Source organism: Protopterus annectens, chromosome 2.part2, assembly GCF_019279795.1.
Source record: "Protopterus annectens isolate FY-2018-M chromosome 2.part2, PAN1.0, whole genome shotgun sequence".
NCBI classification, from domain to species: domain Eukaryota; kingdom Metazoa; phylum Chordata; order Ceratodontiformes; family Protopteridae; genus Protopterus; species Protopterus annectens.
Window position 1 is genome coordinate 103150507 of NC_056730.1, and position 21127 is coordinate 103171633.

Genomic DNA, 21127 nt, shown 5'->3' on the forward strand with positions numbered 1-21127 from the left:
ATAACTTATTTGATATACTGTACAGAGGTTGTGCAGTTTTGATGTTCTGTTATTCCATCACTGTTTTACTTGGATGGTGTTGCTGGTAGTAACAAGTTGGTTGTTCTGATCATGCAGATACACACATCTTAGAAGTACCTGTTACCAAACATGAAAGAGAGAGAAAGAAAATTATCAAGACTACTTTGATAACCCAACAGTTAATAAGTCATTGTTGTTAAGAAATATGTTTTCAGCAAAATAATCAAGATAGTTTAGTTATCATATTTCACAGTATTTATTTTGTAGACTTTTTACAGAAAAGTGAACACATTAAGACAGAAGCTCAAAGTGGGCAAAGAAGTCCTCATCTTTTGCAAGCTGTGGAAGTTGTGATGGGTTTTGGATTTAACTGATAAAACGTAATGTTTTCTGAGATAGTACAATAGGTTGGGTATTCCGCAACACTGGTGTACATGTATTGTGCTGGTTTGCCAGTGATGCGAACTTGAGCAAAGACTCTGATTTTAAAACATTTCTAGTACTACACAGTGATTTTGTGTTGTGTATAACGAGTAAATTAGAGTGAAGCCTCTGCCTAGTGTTTCTTCTAATAGATGCCGATGTACAGTGGTATGAAAAAAAACCCAAAAGGTAAGCATTGATTTGGTGAACTTAATTTTTTTCATAGTTACTCATGACAAAAAGAAAAGTCATCCTGATTTTCAGATCTTATTGTCACTGTCAAAAATCTAACAAAATATAGCCATCTTGTATGATCACTGAGCTACATAAAGTGTACATTCAAACACCAGTGTGTACATAAAAAAAGAAGCATATGGCCTAAAATGTGTCTTGTCATAACATCACCTGTCATAACATCATCTTTTCAGTAAGTTTAATAATGAAAAAAAATCCCAGTCTCTACATAGCTGATCCCCATTCCAGGGTTCAGATTAAACACCTTTGGCACTTTGAAGTTATAATCCCCTACCATTTTAGAACATAAGCCAGTGCAACCACTACCTGGCAAGTGAAACAATGTGTTCCTTAAGAAGCTGTCATATATTGAATTGCATCCTTTATGAAAGAGCATTAAGGCCCTTAGGCAGATGAATATAGGTCCTGACCAGAGACATCCTAGCAAACTGGTATGTCTGTAAAAAAAAAAAAAAAAAAAAAAAAATTTGCAAATCTCTCCTGATCCAAGACACCATGATGACTTACTCCCACAGTGTTTCTCCGCCATGTTTACATAAAAGGTGGTATAAGGTGGCCCCGTGGTGTTTGGTAGAAGAAAAGTGTGGATCACAACCATCCAGGGACTTATAACCACATGGCAGGCATCAGAAAGTGAACTGGGAACACTGTAAAGATTATAATACAGAATGAGAGTGAAAACTAGTTTGAAAAGTTTCATTCATTGCTGTATTTTTCCTCTGACTTATGGCTTAGTTTTCATGTGGGAAAGCATTCTCTTGGAATTGTAGTTGAGTATGCAGTGGAAGATTGTTTTACATTTAATTTCCTGTGGAGATAACTGAATACCTTTAAGGTAATGTATTTGCACCAACTAGTCCAACAGAAGTACCTTTTTGATGTAATAGGACTGGTCCATCTTGCGCTATCAGTTGGATTTGAGGCCAGTAGGACTCTCAGTTCACAACTAAAACTACTCCTCCTTCTTACACATAATCCTGTAGCACAGATCTAGATCTGTCTTGCCACACAAGTTTCACCTGCCTCAGCTGCAGGCTGCTTCTTCTTCTTCTTCTTCTTTCAGCTTTTCCTGGTTAGGGGTTGCCACAGCGGATCACCTGTCTGCTCATGATTGGCATTGGAGTTTTACAGTGTCGAGTTGCCAGCCCGGCGCCCAACCTTCCACAGAAGGCACACACACACGCACTCACACCTAGGGCCAATTTAGAGTGTCCAGTCCGCCTGCAGCATGTCTTTGGGATGTGGGAGGAAACCGGAGCACCCAGAGGAAACCCACGCGACCACAAGGAGGACATGCAGACTCAACACAGAAGGCACCGCAGCCGAGGATCGAACCAGAGAACCTCTTGCTGTGAGGTGACAATGCTAATCACTGCACCACTGTGGCCGCCCAGCTGCAGGCTGCCCTTTTCCAATTTCAGAAGTTTCAGGTGATTTTTTTTTTCTGTTGTAGAGTTGTGTTTTTTTATTTCTGCCTCCCTGTCGCCTCCAGCTGTGAAACACACTGATGTCCTTCTATTCCTATATTGCAGTATTCTTGTTGTGGGATTTCCTGCCTTCAGGCGACTCGTACGTCGGCTCCTATACAAAAGCTTCAGCTAGGCTGTTGCAGCTGCGTGGGAAGTCACACATAGGGCCATAAACCAGGGACCTTAAATGTGATGTCTTTACGCACAATCGTCAGAACTTTTCAGCTGCAGACGACATCACATAGTATGATCGCTCTCCAGACGTCGGATCGACTAAAGATAAGTAACCCGTTGGGTTCTTGTATTTCTGATTTTTTTATCACACTTTCACATTGCTTAGGCTTGATTGTTGTAGCTTTCAGCTGATGTCAGGGAAAAAGGGAAAGTGCCAATGCGGGTGCCAAATTCCCCATAAGGACGCCCATGACAAATGCGTTGTCTGCTTAGGCCGGGAGCACGACCATAACGTTTGCCCTATTTGTAAATCTTTTGTGCCTAAGACCTTACGTCGTCATTTGGCAGCCTTAAACCTTTACTTAGAAAACCAACGCCTCAAATGGCTGTCTCTCAGGATGGATTCTGGTTCGAGGCCGCCTTAGAACCTCCGCGTAAGAAGGCCAAGATGCCTAGGCGATCATCACCTGCCGCTTCAAACCCGGACACCCAGCCAACTACCGATGTAGGAGTTGAGCGTTCGGCGGATCCGTCGACTACATCGACCTCCCTTGCGGAGGCCACTGCTCAGCCGGCACATCCATGGAGCTTTCTCAGGCACAGACGCCTGTCGATGTCAAGGGGGAACCAGAGTTGGTGTTTCCTTCGACCGGGATCCAGACCTCAATTACAGCCGCTGCCAGACCAGTTCCTAAGTCCACTCCAACCAAAAAGAAGCAGAAAACAAAACATACACCTGCTTCTGAAGGCCCTCCAGACTGGGAGGCCTTCACCTCCTCTCTTATGCAGGCATTTATGGCCCTCAGGCCTTCTGCCTTACCCACTACTACATTGCTTGTGCTAAGCCCTAGGCCTACCTCTACTTCTTCCATTCCCATGGCTTCCTCCATGGCTCCCCTCCTTGAGGAAGAAGAACATGAATCTACCAACTTTTCCTCGGATGAATCCATCTCTTATGCATCCCAGATTGCTTCGCTCAAGGAATATTATTCTCCTGATGAGGATTCTGTGGAAGGGGATTCTCCACCTGAAGCCATTATATTTGGTGAAACCATCATCAAAATGAAACACTATTTCAAATGGGATACTTCCCAAATGACAGAAACCCAAAAAACATACTTTGAACTGCTGCAAATGGAGTCCCCCTCTCCTTCATCTCTACCCCCTGCTCTTCCTGCATATTTGGATGCCTTTACTGCAGCCTCTAGAACACCTGACTCACAGCCTTCTGCTCCTAAGTGCCCAGACCGCTTCTACAAGGTGCCAGAGGAACAAAAATTCCTCATAAAGCCACCCTTAGCAGATCCAGCAGTGATTGCCACTGCCCCTGACAAACGATCTAGGTTGCTACTTTTTGCCTCCCTGTTGCCCACGGATAAAGATAGCATATCCATGGATAGGATAGGCAAGAAGGTGTACACTTCCTCCACTTTGGCCGTCAGAGCCATTAACTATCAAACTCACATGACCGAGTATGCCTTGGACTTAGTATCATAGGCTCATAGGTTCATAGGTAGGTACTAGGCCTGTTCTCTCTGTGGATGATGCTTTCAATGATGCCTGCTCAGCTCCAGATTCTACCCCAGCCCCTGCCAAACCAGACAGATTTTACAGGGTGCCAGATACTCATCACCACCCTCTACCCCCTCTCCTCTTGCAGACCCCATCCCAGGGTCCCCAGGGTCCCAAGGCAGACCGCAAAGCTAAAATCCTTCTCTTTCTGGAAGCGAGGTCAGGAATAGAGGTCATTAGTAAAAAGTTTACACTTTACACCTGCCCAGCAGGTTATGAAGAAAATGGAAGAAAAGGCAAAAATCAGTCCAGACAGTTAAAAATTTTTGCAGGTTCAACCACCAAGGTTTAGCAGGAACTGGCCTACCAAAAAATTGGTCCTTTCCTGACTCCACAAGACCTCAAAGGGCAGAATTTCAGAACCCAGAGGCAGAAACCAATCCAGAGGAGGTGCCCCAGTGGGACTGTAACCCAACAGCAAACAAGAGGCACAGAATGCCAGAATCTCTACATCAACACAGCCACAGTGACCCACATAAAAGACAAGTGGATTTTTGTAAGAATGATCAAGGGAGTTACGGTTCCACTTCCACGCTTTACCAGTCAAAGGGAATGCAAATAATCTACCTCCCAAAAAAAAACAGAGGCTCTACAACAGATAATGGAATTAGCAAACATGAGGTGGAAAAAGTGCCACAGCAGACAGAGCAAGAAAGAGGTTCTACTCCAGACTATTCCTAGTTCCAAGAAAGGGAAAAAGTTGGGAGACCAATTCTACCCTAATCTACCTAAATATACATCATTGTCCCAAAATTCAAATGCGACCCTACAGCAACCTTCTTCCCATGCTGGGCAAGGGTGTTGGCTGGTACTAGGGATCCTCAAGAGGCATACCCTGCACGTCCATTCGACCTATCTGCAGAAGATACCTCAATTTCTTGCAGGATCAGAGCACTATCAGTTCTCACACTGGGATACACAGTCAATTTACAAAAGTCAAGGCTGATACCATCCCAGACAAGGACTTTCCTTCCTGGAGGAATTGGACACAGCAAAATGCATTCCTAACTACAGAAAAACAAAAGGAAATTCCACTAATACCATGCTTAAAACAGGAAGTTCCCATGTGTGGGCTCACGCAGTTAAAGTCAACCCTGCCTCGCCCATTCGCAGGTCACAAGCCAGACCATCACAACAGATGCTTCAGACCTGGCTGGGGGGGGGGGGCATATGCAAATGCATGCAAAGATTGTGGGACAGGGACACAGGACACCACCTGCACCCATCAAAAAAAAAGAAATGCTAAACTAAAAGAGCAAAGTGAAATCCAATTTCATTTCTCAAGGAAGTCAAGGAAGGCCAAGACAACATAACCACAGACAATGTGGTAGTCATGTGGTACATCAGGCACTCATTCACCCCCTTCCTACCCCCTATACAGAATGACTTTGGAGCTAGTACCAGCTACAACACTCCAGTTACAGGCACATTTGTACCAGAAAGAAAACCTCTTTAAGCAAAACTCTCTAGCAGATATGTTAAACAGGACTACGCCAGCTGCACCCGACATCTTTCAAGACCATCTCAAGAAATGGGAATGCTCCAAGGATAGACGAATGCCTCAACCCTCAATCACCAGCTCAAAAAATTCTGCACAGGCATTCCACCCACTAGCAGGGCATTCCCACCCGGCCCTTCAGCTGGAAAGGGACTACTCCTTCAGCATTTCCTACCCTTCCCTTGATACAAAAAAACCTCTAAAAAAAATGAGGAAAGGTCCAACTAAAAATCAATAGCTCTAAACCAGGATAACAACATGGCTCCAAACTGGCTGAGCATGTCTCGAACCCTGCTGAGGCCAATAATTCCCAACATGCCTGATGCCCCCTGATGCAGCAACTACAGCACATGCATCCAAACCCTATCGGCCCTAGGACCCATACAAGCCTAGCCAAAAAATGTACCCTGGCTTTCGCCACCCAAGAAAATTATTTTCCTGTGCCCCTGTCGAGCAGAGCCACAGAAGTGATCCCCGGGGTGAATTTCCTATTACTCATCCAATCATCAAGATTTTTCTTGAAGAGTGCTAATGAGGAGCTCTGTTTGACACAGATAGGTAGTCTCTTCCAGAGTATGGGAAGTCTCTGGGACAGGAATCTATCCCTCCAGCATGTTCTTTTTATTGTGGTGACAAGGTTAAGGTCCCTAGAGCATGTAGCTCGGAAGGATTGGGATTTCTTTAAGTGGAGCATGTCCAACAGCTCTGGGCCTATCCTAAGCCACCTCTATGCTGGCTTCAATTCCTGACAGCCCCATTAAAATGGATATCTCCTCCAAATTGTCCTTAGCACTACAAGTGGCTAGACACTCCATAAGATGCAGCTGCGATGCTGCAGAAGCATTGGCCCGCTCTGCATCATCAGCATCTGTCCTTAGGAGATATTCCTGGCTTAGACTACAGAACCTGCCAGAGGACTTTTAAGTCCAAAATCTTGGATGCCCCCCTGGATCACAACTTCCTCTTTGGAAAGCAATCTGCAGACCTACTTAAGAATCTGCAAGAGAAAAGCAAAGCATTACAGGATATAAAATATCTCCTGGTATCCCGTATACCCAAATTTTATAGGAACTACCCGGCTAAGTCTACCTTTGTTAGGTGTAATCCACCTTCTCCTGCCTCCCCAGACCCAGAAGAGGAACTAGAAGACATTCCTCATCCAGGCCTACTGGCCCACCTCCTCAACTTAGACAACCCTTTCAGGACAGGGGTGGTCCTAATAATGCGTGACTGCCTGGACCATCTGCCCCTCTCACCTGACCTTACCCACTGTTTCCACTTCTGGCAAGAAATCATACAGACCAATGGGTATTAAACATTATTCAAAAAGGGTACTTTCTATCCTGGAAACAAATTCCCCCCTGGAAGGGCATTCCATTTCCCCCAAAAAAAAAAAAAAATTTCACAAAAAAAAAAATCCACAAATTGTCAGACCTGCAACAACAAAGCACAAGGGAGCCTGTTCCCACAGTACAAGAAGGGAAGGGATTCTACTCCCATCTGTTCCTGGTCCCTCGAAAAGACGGTCCATGGAGACCCATTTTGGATTTCTCCTTCTTAAAACTTTAGCTGCAGGTACCCTTCTTCAAAATGTTGTCACTTCTCACTCTCTTACCCCTCATACCCTCATATGCTTTCATGGTCACTTTGGACCTAAAAGATGCTTATCTGCACATTCCCATCAGGACCTTACACAAACATTTCCTGCGTTTCTCTGGCCCATCCTCGCACTTCCAATTTACGGCCTTGCCCTTTGGTTTATCCACTGCCCCAAGAGTGTTTACAAAGTGCCTAGCTCCAGCCATTGCCTTCTGCAGGACCCAAGGAACCCAGGTTTATCCATATCTGGATGACATCCTTATCCTAGCACAGTCCAAAGATTCCCTCTTAAGACATCTACACTTCACTATGTCCCTTCTACAGTGTCCCTTCTACAAAGTCTAGGGTTCACCCCAAACCTCAAGAAGTCCTCCCTGAACCCAGACAAAGACAAGATATTCCTAGGTTGCAGGATCAATACAGAAAGAGTGAAAGCCTTTCTCCCACAGGACAAGGTTCTATCTGTAACATGATGTCCTTCAAGGATGCATCTGCAGTCATCACATATGGGGTTGTCCTGCCTCAGGCAGCCCTTCGGTCGGCCGGATTCCAAAGTCTGGGTCCGGCGTCGGCTGATGTTGCCCTTTCCCCGACGTCACAACGCCTGGGGTATAAAAGCATCAGCCGACGCCATCTTCCTCAGTCTTTCTTGCCGCGTGGTGCCCGAAGCAGAAGCAGTTCGCAAGTGCCAGTCGGCCAGCTCCTGTAATTTCGCTATCCGAAGACTTCAAAAGCTAAGTACCCCGTTGGGGACTCTTTCTTGCCTCAGCCGATGTCAGAAAAAGTTAATAATTGTTTAACTTGTGGGAAACAAATACCTCATAAGGATTTCCACTCTTATTGTCTTCCCTGCTTAGGCCCAGACCACGACGTCTCGGCCTGCTCTGCCTGCGCTTCCTTCAACCGACGCACTCTTAGACGTCGGTCGGAGTTCGCAGAAGAGTTTTTTGGGGATAGTTTTGCTTACAAAATGCCGTCGGAAACCCCAACATCACATTTAATTAAGAAACGGAAAGACAAGGACCGACACACACGGACCGCGGTTTCGGCTGAAACCGCGGCTAGGCCTACCGCGAGTGTCTCTGTCTCGGCTGATACCGAGTCCTTGGTACTTCCGAACCCTGAAATAATACAACCGACAGCCTCGGTCCCGGAGGCTCCTACTGAGTCGGTTACAGAATTGCCTTCCGAAACTGGTGAATTGGAATCTTCCGACACCATACCTTTAGATAAAGCTACACCAGCACGTGGTGCAGCCAGGCCTCCTGCATCCATGTCTATTAAGGCCTTCACCAGGGCTAAAGCTGCAAAACACACTAAAGCCATGCCTCCCAGAGTTATTCCTCAGGGACCTTCTTCTAGTTCACAGATTTTAACTTTAGCAGAGGACCTGATCTCCTTAATTAGGGGCTCTCAGCCTCATCTGGACAGGGGCTCCCAACCCCCTCTAGACAAAAGGCCCAGGATGGATCTCCCTGATCCCCTTTCCTCAGAGGAGGCCTCTGTTGGCTCGGATCACTCAGACTACCAGGAGGAGGCTTATTCGGCCTACGAGGATTCGGATGCAGAGGAATCTATTGCCTCAGCCTCCCCTCCTGAAGAGCTTTCCTTTGGGGAGACCCTTCACACTATGAGAGAGCATTTCAAATGGCAGGGCCAGGAATATTCTGATTCCAGGAAAAGACTAAGAATTTTTCTTCATTTACCTCAGCATAGACCTTTGGCTATTCCTCCTGTTTTAAATGTGATTGATGATGTATATTCTGATTCTAGTATGACCCCTGACACTCTACCTCCGGCCCCTGTTAAGCCTGATAGGTATTACAGGGTCCCGGACACACATAATTTTCTTTATAAGGCCCACTTTGCTGACCCTGAAACTATTTCACAGGGCCCTAAAGGGGTTGCAGCTGTTGCTACTAAGAACCCACTCCCCTCTGCAAAGGCGTCCAGGGCATTAGAGAGATGGGGTAAAAAAGTGTATACTTCTGCCACTCTTGCTATGAGGGCATTAAATTGTCAATTTCACATGATACAGTATCAAGAGTATTTGTTAGAAGAAATGCATAAGAAATTGTCTTCTTCTGAACCCCTGGACCGTAAATCCCTGCAGGATCTGGTACATAATTCCCAGCAGGTTAGCAACCATTTCTTGCAGTGTGGTTATGATGCATTGGAAGCTTCATGTAGGTCAGCAATGACAGGTGTTGTCATATGCAGGCATGCTTGGCTGAAGGAACAATCCCTGCCAGAACATGTTAAAGCTAAGCTTTTGGATGCTCCACTGGAAAAGCAAAAGTTATTTGGTTCCACTGCTCAAGACGTCCTAAAGAAATTTGAGGAAAAGGCAAAATCTGTACAAACAGTTAAGGATTTTCTTCAAGTCCAACCGCCTAGATTCAGCAGAAACTGGCCTTCCAAGAATTGGTCCTTTCCGGACCCACAAAGGTTTCAAAGGGTAGTAACAGGCGTGCCAGAGGTAGATGCCAAGCTAGGGGCTCCTATAGAGGCCGTCAATGCAACCTCCACTACAGACAGGCAGTTCAGGATCTGCAACTGCTGCACAAGGACAAACTCAATGACTCTGCTTTGACTCCGCCAACCAGGGCTCAATTAGAAGCACCTTTGGGCGGAAAGCTTTCTTTATTCTCAAGAAATTGGCACAACATTACAACAGACAAATGGACACTCCAAATAATAGACAACGGATACAGGTTCCATTTCCACACATTGCCAAAAAGAAAAGGCATACCAGGTCTGCCACCGAATCAAAGGACAGAGGCTTTGAAACAAATCTCAAACTTACTACAAATGAAAGCCATAGAAAAAGTTCCTATTTCAGAACAAGGCCAAGGATTTTACTCCAGACTATTCCTTGTTCCAAGAAAAGAGCATCAATGGAGGCCTATTCTAGACTTGTCCGTACTGAATACTTATCTCATTGTGCCAAAATTCAAAATGCTGACTCTACAGCAACTCCTTCCCATGCTGGGCAAGGGGTCTTGGCTGGTTACTCTAGACCTCAAGGAGGCATACCTGCATATACCTATCAGACAAAGTTGCAGAAGATACCTCAGATTTCTTGCAGGGTCAGAGCATTATCAATTCTCAGCATTGCCCTTTGGCTTATCTACTGTGCCCAGAGTATTCACGAAATGCCTGGCATCAGTAATAGCACACTGCAGACTCCAGGGGATTCAAATCTACCCATATCTGGACGACTGCCTTATACAAGCGGACAACCAACAAACTCTGATAAAGGACTTAAATTATGCCATCAATCTTCTACAGGCCTTGGGATATACAGTCAACATGCACAAATCAAGACTTGTTCCATCCCAAAGAATAACCTTTCTGGGTGCGGATCTAGGTACAACCACCCAAATGGCTTATCTCACAGAAGAAAAACAAAGTCAACTACCGGATTACTTCAAGAATGTGACAAGACAAACTCAGCTGACTGCAAGGAAAATCCTGCAGGCCCTGGGTTACATGGCATCCTGTATTCTTCTGATTCCACAAGCAAGGCTACATATGAGAAAGCTACAGTGGTACCTAAGGAGTTTATGGACTCAGCACAGTCACAGTTTGGAAACTTTAATCCCACTCATTCCATGCCTTCACAAGGAATTTCTGTGGTGGGCTCAGGCCAGCCAGTCCAACAGAGGGCTGCCCTTCACAAAGCCAAAAACCTCCCAAACTATTACAACAGACGCTTCAGACCTAGTTTGGGGAGCACACATGGAGGGCAGACGTATCCAAGGACAGTGGTCACGAAAGGAGCTACGCATGCACATAAATCAAAAAGAAATGCTAGCAGTGATACATGCAATCGAGGCCTTCAAACTCTTTCTGCATCAAGGCCATCTACTAATAAGGACAGACAACACCACAGTTATGTGGTACATAAACAAGCAAGGAGGTACCCATTCTTACCCTCTGTGCAGACTGCCAATGAATCTATGAGATCTTTCTTTGAAATGCAATATACAGCTACAGGCTCAGTTTGTGCCAGGGAAGGACAATACACTGGCGGACAGCTTAAGCAGAAATATCATGGATGCACACGAGTGGATGCTGCACCCAGACATTTTCCAAAACATAACACAATCTTGGGGGAGCCCGGACATAGATCTATTTGCATCCCCCCACAATCATCAACTAAAGAAATTCTGCTCAAGGACATACCACCCACAAGCGTGGAAAGTGGACGCCCTCTCTTTCAGCTGGAGAAATCTGACAGTGTATGCATTTCCTCCTATTCTACTAATGACCAAGGTGTTACTGAAGATCAGGGCAGAGCAGCCAAAAGTGATCCTGATAGCTCCGGACTGGCCAAGACAGCACTGGTACCCACTGCTAAGGAGCATGTCACGTACGAAGCCATGGCCCCTACCTCTATGGCCACTTCTACTGACACAGCACAGATACAAAACTCTTCACTCCAACCTGAAAACATTGCAACTAACAGCGTGGAGAATACCTTGACTCCTCCTCAGGATAAGCTATCCCAGAGAGTAAAGAATATTATTCTGGAAGCTCACCGCCCTTCCACAAGGAAGGCATACTCAGCAAAATGGAAAAGATTTCTCATCTGGAACACCACAAAGGGCCCAGATGCGACAATGATGAACATGCCACATATCCTGGAATATCTGGCAGAAATGTTCCACAATGGACTGTCTTACTTTTCTGTTAAGATTCATGCTTCAGCAATTTCAGCTGAGTACAATACTGATCCTCCTGTTTTTTCTCATCCTCTCCTAAGACAGTTTCTAAGAGGGATCAAAAACATCAAACCTCCTAGGAAACCACCTCTACCTGCTTGGGACCTTAACTACGTGTTGAAAAAACTAACACTGCCTCCATTCGAACCAGCAGCATCTGCAGATCTACAGTATCTCTCATGGAAGACTGCTTTCCTTCTGGCAATAACCTCAGCAAGAAGAGTTTCGGAATTGCAGGCCCTGATGGCAGTTCAGCCATTTATTATTTTCCATCAGGATAGAGTTTCATTAAGAACTAATCCTACTTTTATGCCAAAGGTGGTATCCAAGGTTTCATTGAATCAAACTATTCACTTGCCTACCTTCTTCCCAAATCCACAAAACAAAGGGGAGAAACTGCTGCACACCCTGGACATTCACAGACAGTTGCGCTATTACTTGGACAGAACTAAAGGTTTCAGAAAAACTGACCAGCTGTTGGTAGCATATGCTGCTGGTACTCAAGGAAAAGCAATTTCCAAACAGACAATTTCAAAATGGATAGGAAATTGCATCCACTTTTGTTACTCATTTCATGGAAAGACTGTACCAGCTAACATCAGACCTCACTCTACGAGAGCCACAGCCACCTCCACAGCCTTCTTAAGAGGGGTGGCTACAAAAGACATTTTAGAAGCTGCCACATGGAGCTCCGTGCATACATTTGCCAAGCATTACAATTTACCTCTATATTCCAGATCCAGAGCAAGCTTTGTTACGGCTGTCCTGCAGGGTATCTTAGCTACACCATCCTTTTCCTAGTACCTCCACCCCCAGATTGGCTATGGTATTCTACCCATATGTGATGACTGCAGATGCATCCTTGAAGGACATAGTACAGTTTTGTACCTACCATGAATGTAGATGTCCGATAGGTATGCATCTGCAGTCAGGTTTACCCTCCCTCCTCCCCCTCTGTGGTATTCCTAGGGTGCTTACCTCTCTATTAGCTAGCTGGGGGATCTATTATGGTGTATTTGTTTTATATATATATATATATATATATATATATATATATATATATATTTTTGCAAATGTTTGGATTTTTTATTGCATTTTTCCAAATTTAGCCTTCCTAGAGGGCACCTGGCATCTGGGGCAAGAAAAACTGAGGAAGATGGCGTCGGCTGACGCTTTTATACCCCAGGCATTGTGACGTCGGGGAAAGGGCGACATCAGCCGACGCCGGAACCAGACTTTGGAATCCGGCCGACCGAAGGGCTGCCTGAGGCAGGACAACCCCATATGTGATGACTGCAGATGCATACCTATCGGACATCTACATTTATGGTAGGTACAAAACTGTACTTTCTTCGTGTTTCACTGTTGCAGTCATTACATTTGGCTAATCTGCTCGCAGGTTGCCCTCAGTCGACCTGAATAACAAAGTCTTGGGTCCTACGTCGGTTGCTGTCTCTTCTTCCATGACGTCAGGTCGTCAGGGGTATAAAACATGCAGCCGACACTATTTTAATTAGTCTTTCTTGCAGCGCGGTGCCAGAAGCAGTTCGCAAGTGCCGGTCGGCCGACTCCTGAAATTTTCGTTTTCAAGTTTCAGAACCGAAGTCTTCAACCTAAGGCTAAGTACTCCATTGGGGAAACTTTTTCTTGATCCTTACCGATGTCAGTAAAAGTTAATAATTGTATTACTTGCGGGAAGCAAATACCTCATAAGGACTTTCATTTGTACTGTATTCCTTGCCTAGGCCCTGACCACAACATGCCTTGCTGTCTGTTTTGTGCTAAATTTAATCAACGCACTATTAAACGTCGATATATTTTTGCATCTCATTATTTTGGCTCAAGATTTAACTATCCAGAAATGTCATTGGTTAGCAATCCGACTACCGGAATACACAAAAAACGCAAAGAAAAAGACAGAGAAGGACCATCGAGGTCCAAAACCGACGAGGAAGCTTCTCCTAAGCCAGTCGCTGGTTCATCGGTACTCGGGCACTTTCGCAGCCCCTGATGCCCACTATTTTTGATTCGCAGGCCTCTACCGAGACCCATTCGGAGTCCGGTATGCCATGAGACACTTCAAGTATTGGACCCACGGATGTCTCTCCCTTAGATGGGTCCGGAGCTGCTGAGCAGGCACCAGCTTCTGAGGGTGTTTTCAGACCTAAAGATTTGTACATTAAACCAACGCCATCATCAAAAACAAGGCCAAAACCAAGTTTGATGTCCAAAAAACCGACGCATGGGCCACTTGTTCAGGCCCCTATGCCAAAATGGCTGAGGATTTAATTACTTTGATCAGGGGTTGCCAATCCACTCCTGCTAAGAGGTCTAGGCAAGGCACTGATTATGAATCTTCAGATCAGGTGTCCATTTCTTCTGATTCCTCTTCTGATCAGGAATTTTCTATTCCACCTTATGAGGATTCTCATGCAGAAGAATCCATTCCTTCTGCTTCTCCTCCTGAGGATTTTTCTTTTGGAGAAACTTTGCATACCTTAAGGGAACATTCTCATTGGGAGAGTCAAGATTTTTCAGAATCCAAAAAGAGGCTTAGGGATTTCCTTCTTCCTCAGCATAGGCCTTTGGCTATACCTCCTGTTTTAGACATTGTTGATGATGTTTTCTCAGAATCCAGCATGGCTCCTGATTCCCTGCTTCCGGCTCCTAGTAAGCCATGCAGATATTACAGGGTTCCTGACTCTCACAAGTTTCTTTTTAAAAACCCTACTGCTGATCCTGAAACAATTTCTCAGGGTCCCAAGGGTGTTAAGGCTTCTACTGCTAAAAATCCTACCCCTTCTGATAGAGACTCCAGAGCGCTGGATAGATGGCGTAAGAAGGTTTACACGTCTGCAACCCTGGCAATCAGGGCTTTAAACTGTCAATTTCATATGCTTAAATATCAGCAGCATGTCATAGGCTTACTGAAACAGAAAATGATGTTGATTTCTGACTGTGTGGAAAATAAAGAGTTACAGGAGTTATTGCATTCAGCTGAACAAGTGGAAAAGCATACTTTGCAATGTGGTTTTGATTCCTTGGAGGCCTCTTGCAGGGCCGTCATAACTGGATCTGTGATAAGAAGGCATGCTTGGCTCAAAGAGCAAAATCTGCCTGATCATGTTAAAGCAAAATTGTTGGATGCTCCTTTACAACAGGACAGCCTATTTGGTAATAAGGCAGAAGAAGTTTTGAAAAAGATGGAAGACAAAGCTAAATCTATGCAAACTGTAAAAGATTTCCTACAAGTGCAGCCGCCCAGGTTCAGTAGGCACTGGCCTACTAAGAATTGGTCCTTTCCAGTACCCAACAGAGCCACTCAGGCCAAATCCAGGCACTCCAAAGGCTGCAGGTTTCAGTCACAAGGAACTTACAGAACAAAACAATGGGGTGCCTCCACCTCCAAATCTGGAAGTAGTAAGGCCCCTCCCTACGGTAAACAGTCTCAATGACTTTCCTATGCCATTTCCAAACACTTGTCATTTGGCAGCCCCTAGCACTTCATGCACAAAACTGGCATCTAATTACCCAGGACAAGTGGGTCTTAAATATAGTATCCCAGGGATACAGATCTCATTTCCACACGTTGCCAATTCCAAACGGATGGCCAGATCTGCCCCCAAATCAGTGGGCAGAGGCCCAGAAACAAGTTATGTCTCTCATGGATGTGGGGGCTATTCAACCAGTACCAGAAAAGGAAAAAGGACAAGGTTTTTATTCAAGACTTTTTCTGGTACCCAGAAAAGACAAATCATGGCATCCAATTCTGGACTTATCCATTCTAAATACTTTCCTGGACATTTCAAAATTCAAGATGCTGATTCTACAACAGTTACTGCCTATGCTGGGCAAGGATGCCTGGTTGGTAACTCTAGACTTAAATGAGGCTTACCTGCATATCCCAATCAGGGAATCTTGCAGAAGATACTTCCGCTTCAAAGCAGGCTATTTATATTACCAGTTCTCTGCACTGCCCTTTGGCTTATCTACTGCGCCCAGGGTCTTCACAAAGTGCCTGGCACCAGTAATTGCATTCTGCAGACTAAGAAACATTCAAATTTATCCATATCTGAACGATTGTCTAATTCAGGCAGAAAACAAGGACACTCTTCTGCTACATCTGGCATTTGTAAAAAGGCTTCTAACATGCCTAGGGTACACCTTCAACTAAAAGAAATCACAATTGGTACCCTGTCAAATAATTACATTCCTGGGTGCAAGCTTGAATACAACTGCTCAGATGGCTTACCTCATGCCAGACGAGCAAATTCAATTGTTGACATACTTCAAACAGGTGGCCACAAAAACCCAGCTATCTGCAAAACAAGTTCTGCAGGCCTTGGGGTTCATGGCTTCCTGCATTCTACTAATTCCATGTGCAAGACTGCATATGAGGAAACTTCAATGGTACCTAAAAAGCTTATGGAGTCAACATTGTCACAGCCTGGAAACAATGATTCCTATCATTCCTTGCCTGCAACAGGAGTTCCTATGGTGGACAGAGGCTTGTCACCAAAACAAAGGACTGTCATTCATTCTACCCCCTGCCACCCAAACCCTCACTACAGATGCATCAGATTAAGCTTGGGGGGCCCATCTGCCAGGGAGATGCATTCAGGGCGAATGGAGTCCAATTCAAATGCACCTACATATCAACCAGAAAGAAATGATAGCTGTACAGAATGCTCTGACAGCCTTCAAGGACTTTCTTCATCCAGGACAACTACTGATAAAGACGGACAATACCACAGTTATGTGGTACATAAGCAGGGGGGTACCCACTGCTACCCCCTTTGCAGACTATCCATGGCTTTGTGGAACACAGCCTTGACTTACCAACTACATCTACAAGTTCAATTCCTGCCAGGAAAGCAAAATACTCTGGCAGACGAACTAAGCAGAAATCTTATGGACCCACACGAATGGAAACTGGATCCACAAATCTTCAGCATGTTGACACAAAGATGGGGGAGCCCAGACATAGATCTTTTTGCCTCTCCCTAAAACTATCAGTTGGACAAATTCTGCACAAGAATTCATCACAAAAAAGCTTGGAAAGTGGATGCTCTATCCTTCAGCTGGAAAAAACTATCAGTCTATGCCTTTCCCCCTCTGCCTCTGCTCTCCAAGGTTTTACTAAAAGTCAGACAGGAAAAACCAAAAATGATACTGATTGCTCCAAACTGGCCTTGCCAACACTGGTACCCCCTCCTATGCAATATGTCACACTTGCCTCCATGGTACCTGCCTCAGACACCTTATCTACTGTCTCAGCAGAACTATCAAATTCTGAACACTCAGCTCCAAACTGAATCTTGCAGCATGGCTAATCAACTAATTTCACCAGTCACATCTCTCAGTAAACCTGTGATGGATGTCATTTTGGAGGCTAGAAGGCCTAGTACTAGAAAATCTTATGCTGATAAATGGATAAGATTCTATGCCTGGAACCAAGCACAAGGAATAAACACAGCAATGCCCAATATTCCTCAGATTCTGCAAAATTAACTGAGATGCTTCATAGGGACCTATCTTTTTCTTCCATAAAGGTCCATGCCTCTGCCATTTTGGCTCATTACAACACAGAGCCTCCTCTCTTTTCTCATCCCCTGCTAAAGCTGTACCTCGGGGGGCCAAAAATTCAAGACCTCCCAGGAGAGCACCATCTCCTGCATGGGATCTTGATTTTGTGATGGAAAAACTCACCCTTCCTCCTTTTGAACCAGCTGCTACTGCAGACAAAAAAATTCTCTCTTGGAAGACAGCTTTTCTTTTAGTAGTCACTTCATCTAGAAGGATTTCAGAACTACAGCCTCTCATGGCAGTGGAACCTTTCATTATCTTTTATCCGGACAGGACCAGTCCATCCTTTATGCCTAAGGTGGGTATCCAGTGTGGCTCTTAATCAGACCATTCATCTGCCAACTTTTTTCCCAAATCTACAGAACAAGGGAGAGCGGATTCTGTATTCTTTGGATGTACACAGACAACTAAGATTCTACTTAGACAGGACAAAATCTCTAAAAAAAAGTCTGAGCAATTACTAGTGGCATTTGCTGCAGGGGCAGAGGGAAAGGCTATTTCAAAGCTGACTATTTCAAAATGGATAAGCCATTGTATTAGATGTCCTTCAAGGATGCATCTGCAGTCCTAACAAATGGGTTGTCTTGCCTCAGGCAGCCCTTCGGTCGGCCGGATTCCAAAGTCTGGGTCTGGCCTCGGCTGATGTCGCACTTCACCCGACGTCATAGCTGCTGTCAATTGGGTATAAAGGCATCAGCCGACGCCATTTTCCTCAGTCTTTCTTGCCGCGCGGTGCCCGAAGCAGAAGCTGTGCGCGAGTGCGGGTGGGTGAGATCCAGAGATTACTACTACCGAAGACTTCTAAAAGCTAAGTACCCGTTGGGACTCTTTCTTGCCTCAGCCGATGTCAGAAAAAGTAAATAACTGTTTAACTTGTGGGAAACAAATACCTCATAAGGATTTCCACTCTTACTGCCTTCCTTGCTTAGGCCCAGACCACGACGTAGCAGCTTGTCTAGCCTGTGCTTCCTTCAACCGACGGACACTTAGACGTCGGTCGGAGTTTGCAGAAGAATTTTTCGGCTCCACTTTTGCTTACAAAATGCCGTCGGAGTCTCCGACTTCACAATTAGATAAAAAGCGTAAGGAAAAGGACCGACACTCGCGGTCCACGGTTTCGGCCGAAACACGGTTAAGCCAACCTGAAGTGTCTCGGTTTCGGCTGAAACCGAGTCCACGGTTCTTCCTTCGGCCGAAAGCATATCTCCTATAGCCGAGGCCTCACACAGCATGGCTGAATGTGCTACTGAAATTTCCCCTGCTGTAGCAGGTTCCCAGGATTTATCAGATACTATTCCTTTAGACATATCTACTCCTGCACGTGGAGCTGCTAGCCCCCCTGCATCTATGTCTATCAAGGCTTTTTCCAGGGCTAAAGCAGCTAAAACTTCTAAGGCCTTGCCTGCTAAAATCCCCTCACACAGGCCTACCTCTAGTTCCCAAATGCTCAGCCTGGCTGAGGATCTCATTTCCTTGATCAGGGGATCCGAACCTCACCCTGACAGGGCCTCTCAACCGCCTCCAGAGAAGAGGCCTAGAACAGAGCCCCCTGAGCCAGTTTCAACTGATTATTCCTCGGATGATTCAGAAAACTCAAATCCTCCAGAAGGCCCTTGTTCTCCATATGAGGACTCTGATGCAGAAGACTCCATCCCTTCTGCCTCTCCTCCTGAGGAATTTTCTTTTGGGGAAACCCTGCATGCTATGAGAGAGCAATTTCAATGGCAGGGCCAGGACTTTTCAGACTCAAGGAAAAGGCTAAGGACCTTTTTACATTTACCACAGCACAGGCCTTTAGCCATTCCTCCAGTACTAACAGTTGTGGATGATGCATTTAATGATGCTTGTACTGCCCCTGACTCTCTACCCCCGGCCCCTGCTAAGCCCGACAGGTATTACAGGGTCCCAGACACACACTTTCACTTGTATAAGGCTCCTATTGCAGATCCTGAAATTATTTCACAGGGCCCTAAAGCTGTAGCAGCTGCCTCTGCCAAAAAAACCCTCCCCTCTGAAAGAGAATCTAGGGCATTAGAGAGATGGGGTAAAAAAGTTTATACTTCTGCTACTCTTTCGGCTAGGGCCTTAAACTGTCAATTCCACATGATTCAGTATCAGGAATTTTTGTTAGACCAGCTAAATAAAAAACTGTCCTCTCCTGAACCTATAGAACGTAAGTCCCTTCAGGATTTGGTACATAACACTCAGCAGGTCAGTAATCATTCCTTAAAATGCGGCTATGATGCACTGGAGGCTTCCTTTAGATCAGCTATGACTGGTACAGTGATCAGAAGGCATGCATGGTTAAAAGAGCAATCCTTACCAGACCATGTAAAGTCAAAGCTCCTAGATGCTCCCATGGAGAAACAAAGTTTGTTTGGCTCCCCTGCACAGCAAGTGCTAAAGAAGGTGGAAGAAAAAGCAAAATCTGTCCAAACAGTCAAGGATTTCTTACAGGTCCAGCCTCCGAGGTTTAGTAGAAATTGGCCTTCGAAGAATTGGTCCTTTCCAGACACCTCCAGAGCACAGAGGGGCAGAAATACGGGCCCAAGAGGCAGAGGCCAATCCAGAGGTGCCTACAGGGGACGTCAGTGGCAGCCTAACAACCAGAGAAGTACTGCCACAGATCCAGCTACTACCACTTCCACAGGACAGACACAATGATTTGACTCTGATACCGCCTACCAGGGAACAACTGGAAGCACCCTTAGGCGGAAAGCTAGCCTTATTTTCCGTAAACTGGCATTACATTACAGGAGACAAATGGATTTTACAGACAATAGACAAAGGCTACAGGTTTCACTTCCACACCCTACCAAAAAAGAGAGGAATGCCAAACCTACCACCAAACCAAAAAACAAACGCTCTAGGAAAAATCAACCACTTACTAAGGATGAGAGCAATAGAAAAGGTACCGTCTATGGAACAAGGACAAGGATTTTACTCCAGACTTTTCCTGGTACCAAGGAAAGAAAACCAATGGAGACCTATTCTCGACCTGTCCTCTCTGAACACATATCTCATTGTTCCAAAATTCAAAATGCTGACCCTACAGCAACTTCTTCCCATGCTGGGCAAGGAGTCTTGGCTGGTGACTCTAGATCTCAAGGAGGCATACCTGCACGTCCCTATACGACCAGATTGCAGAAGATACCTCAGATTTCTTGCAGGATCAGAGCATTATCAATTCTCAGCATTGCCCTTTGGCTTATCTACTGCCCAGAGTATTCACGAAATGCCTGGCATCAGTAATTGCTCATTGCAGGCTTCAGGAATTCAGATTTATCCATACCTGGACGACTGCCTAATACAAGGGGACAACAAGACCAAATAAACAAAGGATTTGGAAAGGTTAAAACAACTACTGAAACCCCTGGGATACACAGCAAACTTGAAAAGTCAAGGCTGGTACCATCCCAGAGGATAACATTCTTGGGTGCAGAACTGGACACTTCAAATCAGATGGCATTTCTCACAGCAGAAAAGCAAAAGCAACTACTACTCTATTTCATGGCATTAACAACACAGAACCAGCTTACAGCAAGGAAAGTCCTGCAAGCTCTGGGTTACATGGCATCCTGTATAATATTGATTCCACATGCCAGACTGCATATGAGGAAGTTGCAATGGTACCTAAGGAATTTATGGTCTCAACACAAGCACAGTCTAGAAGCCCAGATTCCAATAATTCCATGCCTGAAGCAAGAATTCCTGTGGTGGGCTCAGGCCTGTCAGTTGAACAGAGGACTGCCTTTCCACAAGCCTCACCCAAGCCAGACTATCACCACGGACGCCTCAGACCT

At 45.3% G+C, this 21127-nt stretch overlaps 1 protein-coding gene across 1 annotated transcript in view; it reads left to right on the plus strand.

Annotated features, from left to right (window-relative positions):
* The window catches only part of LOC122795556 (interleukin-6 receptor subunit beta-like), a 1057822-nt gene that overhangs the window by 130468 nt on the left and 906227 nt on the right, over positions 1-21127 (plus strand). The gene's annotated exons all lie outside the window — the stretch shown is intronic.